We start from the raw sequence: 12851 nt of genomic DNA, 5'->3' as shown, positions 1-12851 counted from the left end.
ATCATAGTTCATTCTTGCATCTGAATGATACTGCCTAGACCATCTACTGTTTGTTCGTGAAGTATGAAAGCAATAATTAAAGATTAACACCAGCAAGAGCTTGACTACCAAAAGTTGCATTCAAAACAAAAATCAAATATAAATAACCCTGTTCAAGTTAGTCAGTATGATGACACACGGACTGCAAACTGGCTTCCTGAGAAGTAATGCAAGTCCCCATACTACATGATGGCATAGAGAAGGTACCAATAAGCAGTACTAAAATCCCAGTTACTTTCTAGAACGTACAGCTGTGACAGATCTGAATAATTTTAATTTGTGGTTCCATAATTGGTACAGGAATTTTCTTACAGATGGAAAACAAGGTATCTTAAGCGAAGTGTCTGACCTTGCATGAATTATTTGTGAACAGTAACATATCTGCTATATAAAGCCTTTTGATTCCTAAGAACTGTAGCCTAAGATCTCAAAAAAAGTTTTTAAGGTATATTCATATAATATTTTCCCCATATTTCTGTCTCAAATCCTGTATCTCACTAACAAGTGAAAAATATGTTATTTGCCAAAGCTATGTGAAAAAGTTACCACCCATCACCTTCTACACACAAATGTTAAAGAAGGTCTACAGTACTCCTGCCATTTTGCTTGTATTGGTCACAGGAGAAGCAGTAACACCCACTCAACTGTACAGACATTTTAGGTGGCATTTCTTCCACAAGGATGGGAGTCGCAGTGTCACTGTAACTTAGATTCCATAATAAGATGACCCTCCTGTTTCCTAGAGTGCTGACTGCACAGCTTCTTTTGACATCAATAGCCTGCTCATTTGACCAAGGAAAGCAGCAGCAGGAACCTCAGGAGCATTCTAGAAGAACATTAAGTGGTGTGTGCTGCTGTAAGTGGGGCAATATCATGGGGCAGAAGTGTCAGTCTCAACCAAACATGATGTCAGAAAGCCATTAGTAATCCAGATGAAAGCAAGACGTTTAAATTCATTTGTAAAAGACCATAGCAACAGAATAATGATGAACAGAATCATTCACATATTACACTCCTGCTGACAGCATATTGTTCTTTTCATTACAAACTTCATTTTATCTCTATCTGTAAAATTGCTTGAGCATATCCACTGCTAAATATCTTAGGTTACAAATAATCCTTTACATGCTGAGTTTTAAGCTGCAGTGCCACAGCTTCTGAAAGTACACATGAAGCAGGACTCCTTAAAAAGATATTTAGTGTTAAAATAGTTTCCATTTAGAAAAATCCCTGAAGTCAACATTTTCTTATGCAGCAAAGAACAGAGATCAATAATTACATGACTGGCCAAGTCACCATGAGAGGAGCTATTCAGTTTTATCTAGTACAGCTCTTCATTTGTATCTGACAAGGTCAAGAGACTGCAAAATATTTGTAGAATGGGAAAAATTAGTGACCGTTTTCAAGGAAAATAATGCCACGTGATACAGGAAAAAATAGAACAGTTTCTCTTTAGATTTCTCTAGCTGACAAAGCTAAGTAATGTTATTAGAAGGCTTGAAGCTGTGAATTCTTGTTTGAAAGTGAACAAGCCCAGTCTTGGGACTTGGCCACATGCAAAAAGAAGCAGTCACCTGAACCACTACTTCTGTGCTCCTTCCCATCTACTCACACTTATGCCTGAAGCCACCTTATTAGTATCTCCCTGAAGTTTGGCACAGGTGGGGAGAATTGAAAGGTACCTGAAAATTCAAGTACCTATAACGTTATTTATGAAGATGTGGCTTCAGCATACATAGAATTCCAAATATTAAATCTATTTCATAACATCTTGTTTTCCCTTTATAATGGAAAACTCCACAAAACAGTCCCTGGAAAGCACAGCATCCATGTTTACTGAGAATAGAGCCAGACCTGGACACAGAATGAAGTAAACAGAAAATGAGTATTTATGCATGTGAAATACCAAATACTTTGAGTTCTTCCACACAGGAAATTAACAGGCTCTTGAATAAGACACTCATAGCTCAGTATAAATCATCCATTACTTTTGGTAAGAGACAACACAACAGTGCCAAGTAGAGATACCATAATTGGCTGCTAATGTGCTGACCCATATTTAGAAGCAGTAAAATTAAATTAAAATAATCAGCACAGGCCAGTTAGCCTGTCTGTAGCACTGTGCTGTGTACCTACACTACTCCACAAAGTATTTAGAGCTTCTCCTCTCATGGGTTGGCATAATTTTTTTCAACACTTCAAAAGCTTATTTGCTTCTCCTGGCAGTAAAAATTCTAAGTAAACTGGTCTTCAGTATGTGTTTTTAAACCATGTACCCCTAAATCATCAAGAAATACACACACACACACACACACACACACACACAATAGTTCCAGTTGGCAAGAACCTACAAAGATTAAATCCAACTGTCTGACTACTTTGAGGCTAGCCCAAAGTAAAAACATGTCATTAAGAGTGTTAAAAAAAATGTCTCTTAAACATGGACAGGCACAGGACATCAACGTCCTCTCCGAAAGCCTGTTCCAGTTTGCTACTATTCTCACAGTAAAGAGGTTTTTCCTCACATCTAGTCCAAACAGCCTCAACACAACTTATAGCTCTTCCCCCACATCCTGCCGCAGAAAAGATGTGGGCACTCCCCCTTCTCTTCCCTTCCTAAGATGGAGGTAGAGATCACCTTTCTCCAAGCATACAAACACACGGAACTCAGCCTCTTCTCGCAGCTTTGTTGCCCTTCACTGGATGCACTCAACTATCTCAACCCCTTTTTGAAATCCTAGAGCCCAGACTGCACACAGTATTCAAGATGAGGGTGTGCTAACACTAAGCACAGCACAACAATCACCTCTTCCAGCTGGCTGTGTACCCTGTGGTTAATGCACCACAGAAGTTGGTTTGCCATCTCAGCTGCCACAGCACACTGCTGGCTCCCACAGCCTGTCAGCCAGGATCCCTAGATCCACCTGCCCAGCACTGCATCCCAGCCTCTCATCTCTGTCCATACTTATATCTGGCATTACTCTTAACCAAGCATGCAGTCACGGACACAGGAAGTCTAAACAAGTCTTTACAAGTCAGCCTAAGCACAGTGGAACCTGTGTCCACTAAAAACTTGTTTGCTAAACTCAAAAATATATATTCCTTTTACTGTGAAAATTGTTAACCTTTGGAACCATATAATGCTTTGACTGTTTTACAGTTAAAATACTGTAATGCTGAGGGGCAGTAACTACATCCAAGAGATTCTGAACTGTAATCTTGCTCCATTTCTAAATGGAATGGAATCAAAACTGACCATAAGAACTGTTGTCTACAGTACTGGTAGATAACACTCAAAATTTTAACTTCTGTAAGAAACACATGGTAAGTTCCAATATTTATAGCTTTTAACTAGCTAGATATATACTAAATATACATGGCAGAACACTTCTGAAATCATTCATCTGTTCAGCAGTGATCTTTCTGAGATTCTACCAGAAAGTAGCAGTAACCTAAATAAAGTTTCACAAGTGCTCACAAAATGAAAAGGCCCCTGCACCTAAACAGTCAGGAAATTATTAGGATGCAAAATGACTTTTTATTCCATTTATGGTAAAGAAAGGAGGCTTTGTGTACTTTAAATGGATCTATTCTCATTCACATTATGAATATAATTCCTCCTTTGCCTTTGAACAAAACTCATGCAGCAAGAGAACAGGATCCAAGTTTACAGGACAACTTTCCTAAGAACAACAGTCACCTAAGTTTCCAAGACAGATTCCATTTCCTCTATTTCATTATTAACTCCTCAAAGATATCTAGAGCCCATCAGGCTCCTACAAACCACTAAAGTACGTCCTCTCCTCCAAAAGAAGCAGTAGGAGACAATGCTAGTGATGTGCTCTGTCCATGATAAAGTTCTTTTCGTTCCTCTTATGGCCAAACAGTCTAAAGCTGTGGGGAAGTTCCAGCCCATGAACGAAAACATAACAGTTAATGTGAAAATGAGAAGTGTTCATGTCTCATGAGCTAAGAATTTGGATCAAATAGAACTCCAAAAACTCAGAAGTTGTCTGTCTATCATTAAGACCCCTATGAGCAGATTCTCAGCTGGAAATCTGCCCCTTATACTTCACTCTGCATTTTAAGTAGATACACACAGTGACTGTCTTTTCCCAAAAGACGATCTTCCCTAAAGTCAGAAAATTATGGCAATAAATTCTTAATCTATGTGAGAAGTCTCAAATCACCATCCTTACTATTAAAATGACAATCAAAACAGGACTGGCATTGCAAGGCATTCAGGACCTGGTAATACAAGAGCAAGCATTAACATTTACTTTAGTATTTGGAAGCCACAAATACTGAAAAATTAGGGTCTTCCAGTACAAAACCAGACAACTCAGGAAAATATTGCCATCTGGTATTAGTAAGAGAATCTACTCAGTGCACACTAAGAGCTGAAAAACCTGCAAATAGATTTCTTTTTCCATGACACAAAAATGACCAAGACAAATTACAAAATCACAGTGGAATATAGTATTTCAAAATGCAAGCCAGGCTTTGCCAGTTCAGTAATCCATTCCAGATTGAATCCTCTCACCTTCCCTCATTTCTCTAATATGTGCTTTACAAGATTTCGCAGACAGACCATGAGCAGGACATTACTTCAGATTTCCTTTCTTGGGAATAATATCATAGACAGAAGTTCTAGCTACATATTCTGAATATTTGTTTTAAGACAAAGTAAACCTAAAATAGCATGTTAGAAAAGCTCTGAGAGATGATTACAGAAGTGTTTCCAAAGCTGCCAATCTACTCGTCCTTTGGAAAAAGTCTTTTAGAATGAAATGTCATACTTAGAGATAACTTTTTATGTTGTGGTGATAAAAAAAGATGTAATTCTGAAAAGAATAAAAAATTAAGTGCAAGTCATCACTACAATTATTGAATACAAGTCCTGGGTGCCGTTCAGGAAAAATCTAAAGAAGTTGGTGGCCTGCATCTCTCACTAGGGACATCCTCAGCAAAGAAGTCCCTTAAGTGAACAACCAGAATTATCTCAAAAACTGAGCTTTCTTGTCCTGATAGATAAAATTGCAGAGTTGGGAACAAGCGTAAATTCAACAGTTGTTCAGAAAAAACATAGTAACTAATTCAACAGCAGAAGTACAGTGCTGCAGATAACTGATTGGTTAGGGAAGAAGTCTCACCTTCACAATAGTTGCAGACAGTTCATCTGTGCAACGACTGTCCAGAAAGTTTCAGAGCTCTACAGCATATCACCTTTGCTTTGTATTAAGCCCACTGGCAGCATCCCTGTTATGTGCACATTTCTCATTGTACAACAACTAATTTCTCCTGCAGTTTCCAACAGTTCTCAGAACAACAATAAAAATAACAGTACATTTTACAGGATTTGAAACAAATGAAATTAGAGTTCTAGCCTCTGTGCTGTGCTTACATAGCAACTGTGTTGAATGCAGAATTAAGACAAGAAGAAATTACTTGGACTGTACACAACTGGAAAGGTACCTCATTCCAGGAGCACAAGATTTTACAAAGTAAAGACTGACTGGAGATTCATTGGGTCCTTAATGCTGTACTTCTGTGTTTGTAAAGAAGAGCTGAGGAGAATCACCCTGGCATCAGGTGTTAATTCAGTCAGAACTAGAACAGGAAAGGAAAACTGAAATGCATGGCACAACTCAGACTTTGTGCAATCTTACTGAATTTGTGCATCTAAAATATAGCAGAAAAGTAGCTCTTTATGTTTGAACAATGGAATAATCTGGCTGTCCAAGACGACAGAAATAAAATGAGATAGCACCATTCTTTGTGCTTTGTGAAAGAATGACTGCAGTTATGAAGGAAACAAATCATTGTCTTAAATACATGGTCAAATTCATTTATATTATATGTATTCATACGGACATATTCAAACAGAACTGCTTTGAAGACTGACAGTTACTCACATGGTTTACTATAGAAGGACAGTGGATCTAAGCTCTGTACTATTAAATTTCCAAACTATTCAATAACAAGCTGTCATTAATGAAAAAGCGAATGTGCTGCCAGTGTTGTCAAACCCATTAGAATAGAGGAACACTCAGGGAAAAAGATGAATACGTCCATGGAGGTTGTCTGTAATTTCCTTCTCAGTAAGGATCTCATTCAAATTTCAGTTTTATGATAGAAAGTACATAAGTGTAATTGTGACAGAATCCAAAATTCAGAACAGACTGGACTGCTTTTCATTACTGCTCTGTGTGACTTACATGTGTCACTAAGAGCAGCATGATTTTAACATGGTGTGCTTTGCAAAGATTTTGAGAGAAGACTTGAAGAACTGTTAGCATCTGGTAATTTAAAAAAAAATTAGAGAAAAGCTGAAGATACCAAAAATAAGGAATTTTTATCTCACTTATTTGGTTATGACTAACTGCACTGATGGATGCTTTGGGGCATGTGGTGTACAAGTGGTGAAAGATTAAGGGCAACACATCAGAGAGAATAGGAAAAAAACTTACTAAGCATCATACAGTCCATCTGCATTGGCTATACAACAGATACTATCAAGTAACCAACTGGCCAAATTTAAGTCTGCTTCAGCAGTTGGGTCATCTAAAAAGCAGTTTCAAATTAATTCACTAACGCACATTGAAGACTCCTGCGAATTGTCTTCAGATACATCATCTCACTAAAAGGCAGCCACACAAAAGTGGGAGTTCATGCTTACGCCCTCTTAAGTACCACTTTACAATGAACTGTTTTGTTTTGACACTTGAAGTTACCTAACAAAAGGAATTTTGCTGACTATGAATCTAACAACATATTTAAGGCCTTTAATCCTCCTCATTTTCATCTCCTGCTTAAAATAGATAAATAATTATAGCATATTTGGCATCTAACATCTTATTTACTAGTCCTCTTTAGGTGAGCACTAACATCTGTTATTACACATTACTGTCATTCTTCATCAGCTGTTTCTAATTCTTAGTGACATCTATTATCTCCTTGGAGAAGCTGCTAAGCAACCCCCGAAAGTTCCCCTTCTCAGCACACAGAAGTCCTGCAGTTTAAGTGCCCATATTGTACGGGAACAGTCTGAGATCTATTATCTGATTTCTAAAAGCTCTGTAAATTATTTAAAATAAGAGCTGTCAGTGGCATCTTTGCAATAATCACTAATACTGGGGCTAGAGGCACAACAGCAGCAAAACAAGATAGGAAGGATTCTAGTGGGATCAACTGAAAAGAGGCATGACTCCAATTATAAAATATGCAATAAAGTTCCATTACATAAAGTCAGTAAATACTCACACAATTTCTTGGTGTTTTCATCTAAAATGTGCACAAAGTGATAAAACAGGAGACTGAGAAGAGAATACAAAGCAGAAAAGTACATGATCACACAATAAAGGGGAAAAAAAAAAAAAAAAGAGGCAAGATAAGAAAAGTGATGTAAAAAAAATTCCAAATCAAGGGAAAAAAAGATAAAACTCAATTGCAGTACAGGAATCAAGTTCTTTGTATGGTAAGAGTTCTCAGTGTAGAAAAGATTCCTTTGCCCTAAATAAGAAGCACTGACATATTAAGGCAGAAAAAAAGCTAAGGCAAAAGGAAATAAAATACAAGATTTAGGGGAAATAACATAGGATAAGCCACAGTAAGCAAAGATCCAGGTGTGCTGCATTTAATTCTGGCTCAAGAAACCAAAATAAAACAAATGTCAGAAAATAAGTGATAATCATGCAAAAAGAAAAACAAAACAAAATATGTTTGTAAAAGGAACTAATCAGGAACTGCTTATACAATAGTGATCTTTAAGTATCACTTAATATATTCCAGGTGAGCACTGCAATTTGTTCAGATTTTCAACCAACATATTATATTGTAAAGCTAGGCATGGACCTCGAGGTTTCTTATCCAATTATATTTCCATCACCTCTTCAACTCTACAGAAATAAAAGGTGATTTCTCATCTATATTTTCCCCACTTTGATTTTTTCCAGTGTTTACATACCAAACGTAAAACCAGAAGGAAAGGATAAGTACTTATTTGGAACATCCATCAGTGTGACACTTCGAATACTTAAAGCACAAATTTAGCATTATGAGTATTTAGTAATTATTCCTTAATACAGCTACATCTGTATGCAGAGTCGATAAGACAAAAAGATAACCTCAAATGCAGAGTGCAATTAACTTTCATTCCAAAGCGCTGTAATTACAATAAAGGCTTCCTGCTTCTCCCAGCAGATGTCGCCACAAGGCAGGTGCAGTGCAGGCAGAGGTTGAAATAATTGTAAAAATGCAGCAGTAAGCCAAACAAGTTCACTTTTTGGATCATTTAAATTCACGATAGGAAAATGCAGCACAAGATAATTTTAGCTAAACTACTACAAAAGCTACTTTTTAAAAAAGTAAATTCTTGTACAGAAGGAAAAAATCTGAAAAACTATTTCCTTAATGAAGGGTACATTCCATACCTTATTATTCTGCTAAACACTAACCTCACTACTGTGAATTTTCTCTACTTCTCCTTTCAAGTTTTTAACAAGGCCATAAAAAAAGCAAAAACGTTAGGGACAAAATAATTAATCTGATCTCATATGCCCATTTCCAATTCTTATAAAGCTATGACTGTTACAATGTGCAAAACACCAGCTAAGTTACTCTCATGAAAAGGAAATGAGACACAGGAGCTCAAGGCACATTAAGCTCTCTTGGTGAGGCACCCACGTAGACCTGAGCGTAACGCTGCATCCTGTGTATTCTTGGCTCAACAGAAGCAAACAGCAGCTCTGAGCTGATAGATAACTACAGTGTTCTGCCAGATTTTTTCCTCATGGATGACTTCCCTTCAACAGACTCCTTAGGCCTTAAAACATTTTCCTATTCCATGTCCGTTGCACAAAGGATGTTATACATGCGACCCGTCACAGCATTTCATTTTCAGTCCTCAGACTGATGCCACACATTACAGGGGGCAGAGGCAGGGGAAGCACAGAAAAGTTTCCCCTGGAGCCAGTTGGCAAGAGAAGTGATGGGAATTCCCAAACAGCCACCTCCCTCCAGCATTTTCTCCAGTGCAGCAGGAGATGGTGACAATGACAGCTTTCACCATGCCTTTCCTCATTGCTAAAGCACCCTCTCAGGCTCTCTACTGCATGTTCTTGTTTATTACTGTTAACAAAAATTGGAGAATACTTCATTAAAGTGACAGGTCTGCACATTGTCTGCTTGCTAAACATCATTCATGTATATTATTGAGTAATACTTACTGGAAATTTAAACGATTTGAAATATTATTCCAGCAGATCACTAAGGTTAAAAGAAAAAAATTAGACAACTATGAGAAGCAAGGTTTCCTTGCAAGGATAGTGAGAACAAATCTGACATTTTTCATTTTACTTCAGCAGCTGAAGGGAGTCAGGATATGGGTGAAGGGTACTGTGCCCACTAAAGCTTCAGAACACTCCCAGTGTGGGGACATTTCTCCAGAAGTCAACTGTAAATGGCTTTTTTTTTCCTTTTTTTAAATACTGCCTCCTGATTTCCATTTTAAGTTAGTTTTCCTGAAAGATGACTTCATAAAAGTCTGTTTTAAATTAGTCTCAGATAATGCAATGCACCACAAAGGCAAAAGTTATGTAAATGACTCTGAAGTGTTTAATTTTATGTAGCAGAGATATTTTTCAGTCAAATATTGAGAGACACAGGAGAATCTGAAGCTGGAAGACTCTGTACCTACTCTGTTCCAAACCTGAGCTGTAGTAAGAACAGTCATCCTGTGGGTAGGTGTTCTCACAGTGTTTGCACCAGTTAGCTAATTATTCCCCCTCTCCCTGTTCAATGGCTTCCTTCCATTAACCACATAATTAATGGGGCAGATCCTCAGCTCCTTTTGAAAAGCAAGTACATGAAAGCACTTCCATCACTCCATGTCCCTGTTAACAACTCTCTCAAAAAGTATTTCTTCTTTGGAAGGCAGTATCATTTTGAACAAGAAAAATTAAACCAGTAAATAGAGAACAATACATTTAGCAGAATAGAAAAGTAAAATCTTGACTACTAGTTATGTTCACAAACATCATGTGTTCTAGCTAGACATTCAAACCTCGAAGTCTAGAGCAAACTCCTTACCAGAGCAAGTACTTAAAACAGTGCAATCAGTCTGAAAAAGTACTTTGATCAGCAGGCAATATTTGAGAACTAAACACAGCCACTTGCACAGGGACTTCACAAGCCTCATGCCAACCTGACTGGTTACGTACTATTCCATGCAGTGTAGGCATTGCTCCTGGATTGGCTGTCAGGGTTCTGTCCAGCTCTCACTGAAGTCAGCGAGATTTCTCACACAAGTTCTGTAAGAGAATTTATCACCAACTGAGCTGCTGTTTCTACTGTCCAAAAAACCAAAAGCTGTAACTAAGCAATGAAGCAAACAGAATGCCAAAGATTTTGATCTTGTATCTCAACCTCCTGCTGGGTTTGGTGAAGGTAAAAGTTGGATATAAATCTTGAAAGAACTGTGTCAGTCTGGTCCTTTGTTTTCTTAAGGGAAAATATGAATAACAATCTCTAACAGCTTTGAAAGACTAAAAAAAGTGAAAAATCAAGTGGATAAAACAATTTGCATGACTGAGAGAAAAGTGTTTCTACAGAGATCTTCCCATTCAAAGAAGTGGGAAAAACTGAAGCTTCATTTTTTACTATTGTTTCAATAGCCAGATCTACTTAAATCATCCAAACTAAAAGAATTAATCTTTAAGTTCATTTAGCCATCACTTCCAGTACCTTGGATCTATGGAAGAGCATTACCACCTACCTCAGAAGTATGAATTCCTGAGTTACGATTTATGCAGGTTAATACACTTTAAGGATACTTAAAGGATAGTGAGAAGTCATTTTGAGTGAAAATGACTTTTCCACTCAAAATGACTTCTCAGTAAGCACTGAACCACACACCTTGCTCCACTGGATTACAAATCTGGACTCTAAATTGTAATTCAGTTAAAAGCTAAATTTAACTTGCAAACTATTTAGCTGAAAAGTTCTGGTTCTGTAGGACACACTGCAGAAGAGGCTTCCTTTGAGACCGAGATGCCCTACAGTTATTCTACCTTTGAAGTGCACAAACTTTGCCAAGAATTTCCCAAACTAAAGGACCTGTCTTATTCAAATGAGCAGGGCAACGATAAGAAGCTCGTATTAATGTATCAATAAATTTTGTATTGATGCATCAACAACTTTGTTAGTACTACTTTTAAGGCTGCATCTTCATGCAATAAGAACTATATGTTTTAACCAATTTATTCCAGAGATCAGTAAATTCTTATCTTGCTAGCATATACAAGGACATTTGAAGTCAAATTGAGATCTGCTGTGACTGGATGCAGCTCTGCCAAGCTCAGCAGGTGAATTTCCCTAACATTGCTTCAAAGACTACAGTTCAGCACAAGGGTAACAAACAGCTGCTTACCACCAGCAAGACTATTTGACAATTTGACAAGTGACGGTTACACTTTTTTTAATTGCACACTTTAATCTTTCCCAAACTTTAAGTTCTACACTCAATTACAGTTGAAGCTACTCTCATCAGGAACCTCCTTTGGGAAAGATTCTGGAAATAAAACAGTGCCTTCAGGCTAGCAAAGTTCAAGACATTTTTCAAGTTGCCACAACGATTTGAGTGATTTAGCCTTTGCTAAATTATGCTCTGTGTGTTCAGTTACATCTACTACAGATTCTACAGTTAGAAATTCTATAACTAAAAGCATTACTTCAGATGTTAAAGTAATTATATTTAACACCACCTTTTTTAAGCTTGATAAATCTATCCTATGCTATAGATATTTCTACAAAGGAAAGCTTGAATGTTCATCTCAAGAGAACACTACATGGACAGAATGTATTTATTTAAGTTGCATACTACACAATATACCAACAACACAAAACTAGAGAGCACTGGAAATAGAAAGGAGAAATCCATTTTGACACAGAAGCATCACTTTGTTCACTGCCATTTTTACATTAACACTCTGAAAGGTAACAAAAGGTTGCACTGAACCTAAGTTGCTTAGGTTTTGCTGAGGACTGTTCATTGCTTTTTTTTTTTTTTTTTTTTAAAGTTTACAATGAAAGATGCTCGGCTACCTCTCCCTGTCCTAAAATTAAGGCAAGAGTATGCTGCTAATAGAATCACATTATTGCTATTGGATGGGCTTGCCAGGTACTTTGGGGGATATTGATACAGTAGTAAGAACTCAGTGAGGCCTTAGCACAAATCAAAAAGCGATGTCCCTTATCTTACATACTAACTGGGGGAAAACAAAGTGCAACAAACGCATCTCCTGATGCTGTCAGCTCACTGTGTAAATACAGTCCTGTCCTTTTCCAAGTACTGATATCAAGCTGCTTTTGAGCAGTTAGGCTCACATATACTAACTGACATTTGCTAGATGTTGGAAAAATTCAGCTGTCGCATTCTCAAAAATTATAAAGGAGGAAAAGCAGACTGTAGCAAGCAACAGATGCTTTCATCAGGACAGCAAAACATTCATGACAGTACTACAGTCTGAGAAACCAAACACACCCAGTTTTCACCAATAGACTGGCAATTTAAACCAGTTTTTAGATGTGAGTGTATATACATGACTTGTCTTATCTACTTCATCATTTTCCCTGCAATGCCCTAACAAAGCAACAAAAACAGTAACAAAATTTCACAAAATGTTTTCTGAAATATCAACCAATGAGATATATTTGAACATCCCTAGAGTTCTACATTAAACAGTAGGAGAGTTGAAAAACATCATTTTCAATTTTCCATTTATTAATTTGTTGTTTAGATAAATCCCAGCCAG

General features: G+C 37.3%; 1 long non-coding RNA gene across 7 annotated transcripts in view; it reads right to left on the bottom strand.

Moving 5' to 3' along the window:
- Window positions 1–12851, bottom strand: part of LOC128075572 (uncharacterized) — a 72053-nt gene that overhangs the window by 52598 nt on the left and 6604 nt on the right. The gene's annotated exons all lie outside the window — the stretch shown is intronic.

The sequence above is a fragment of the Tympanuchus pallidicinctus genome, unplaced genomic scaffold (genome assembly GCF_026119805.1).
Source record: "Tympanuchus pallidicinctus isolate F22 unplaced genomic scaffold, pur_lepc_1.0 scaffold12, whole genome shotgun sequence".
NCBI classification, from domain to species: domain Eukaryota; kingdom Metazoa; phylum Chordata; class Aves; order Galliformes; family Phasianidae; genus Tympanuchus; species Tympanuchus pallidicinctus.
Note: the sequence above shows the minus strand (reverse complement) of the source record. Positions and strands in the feature narration are given on the sequence as shown.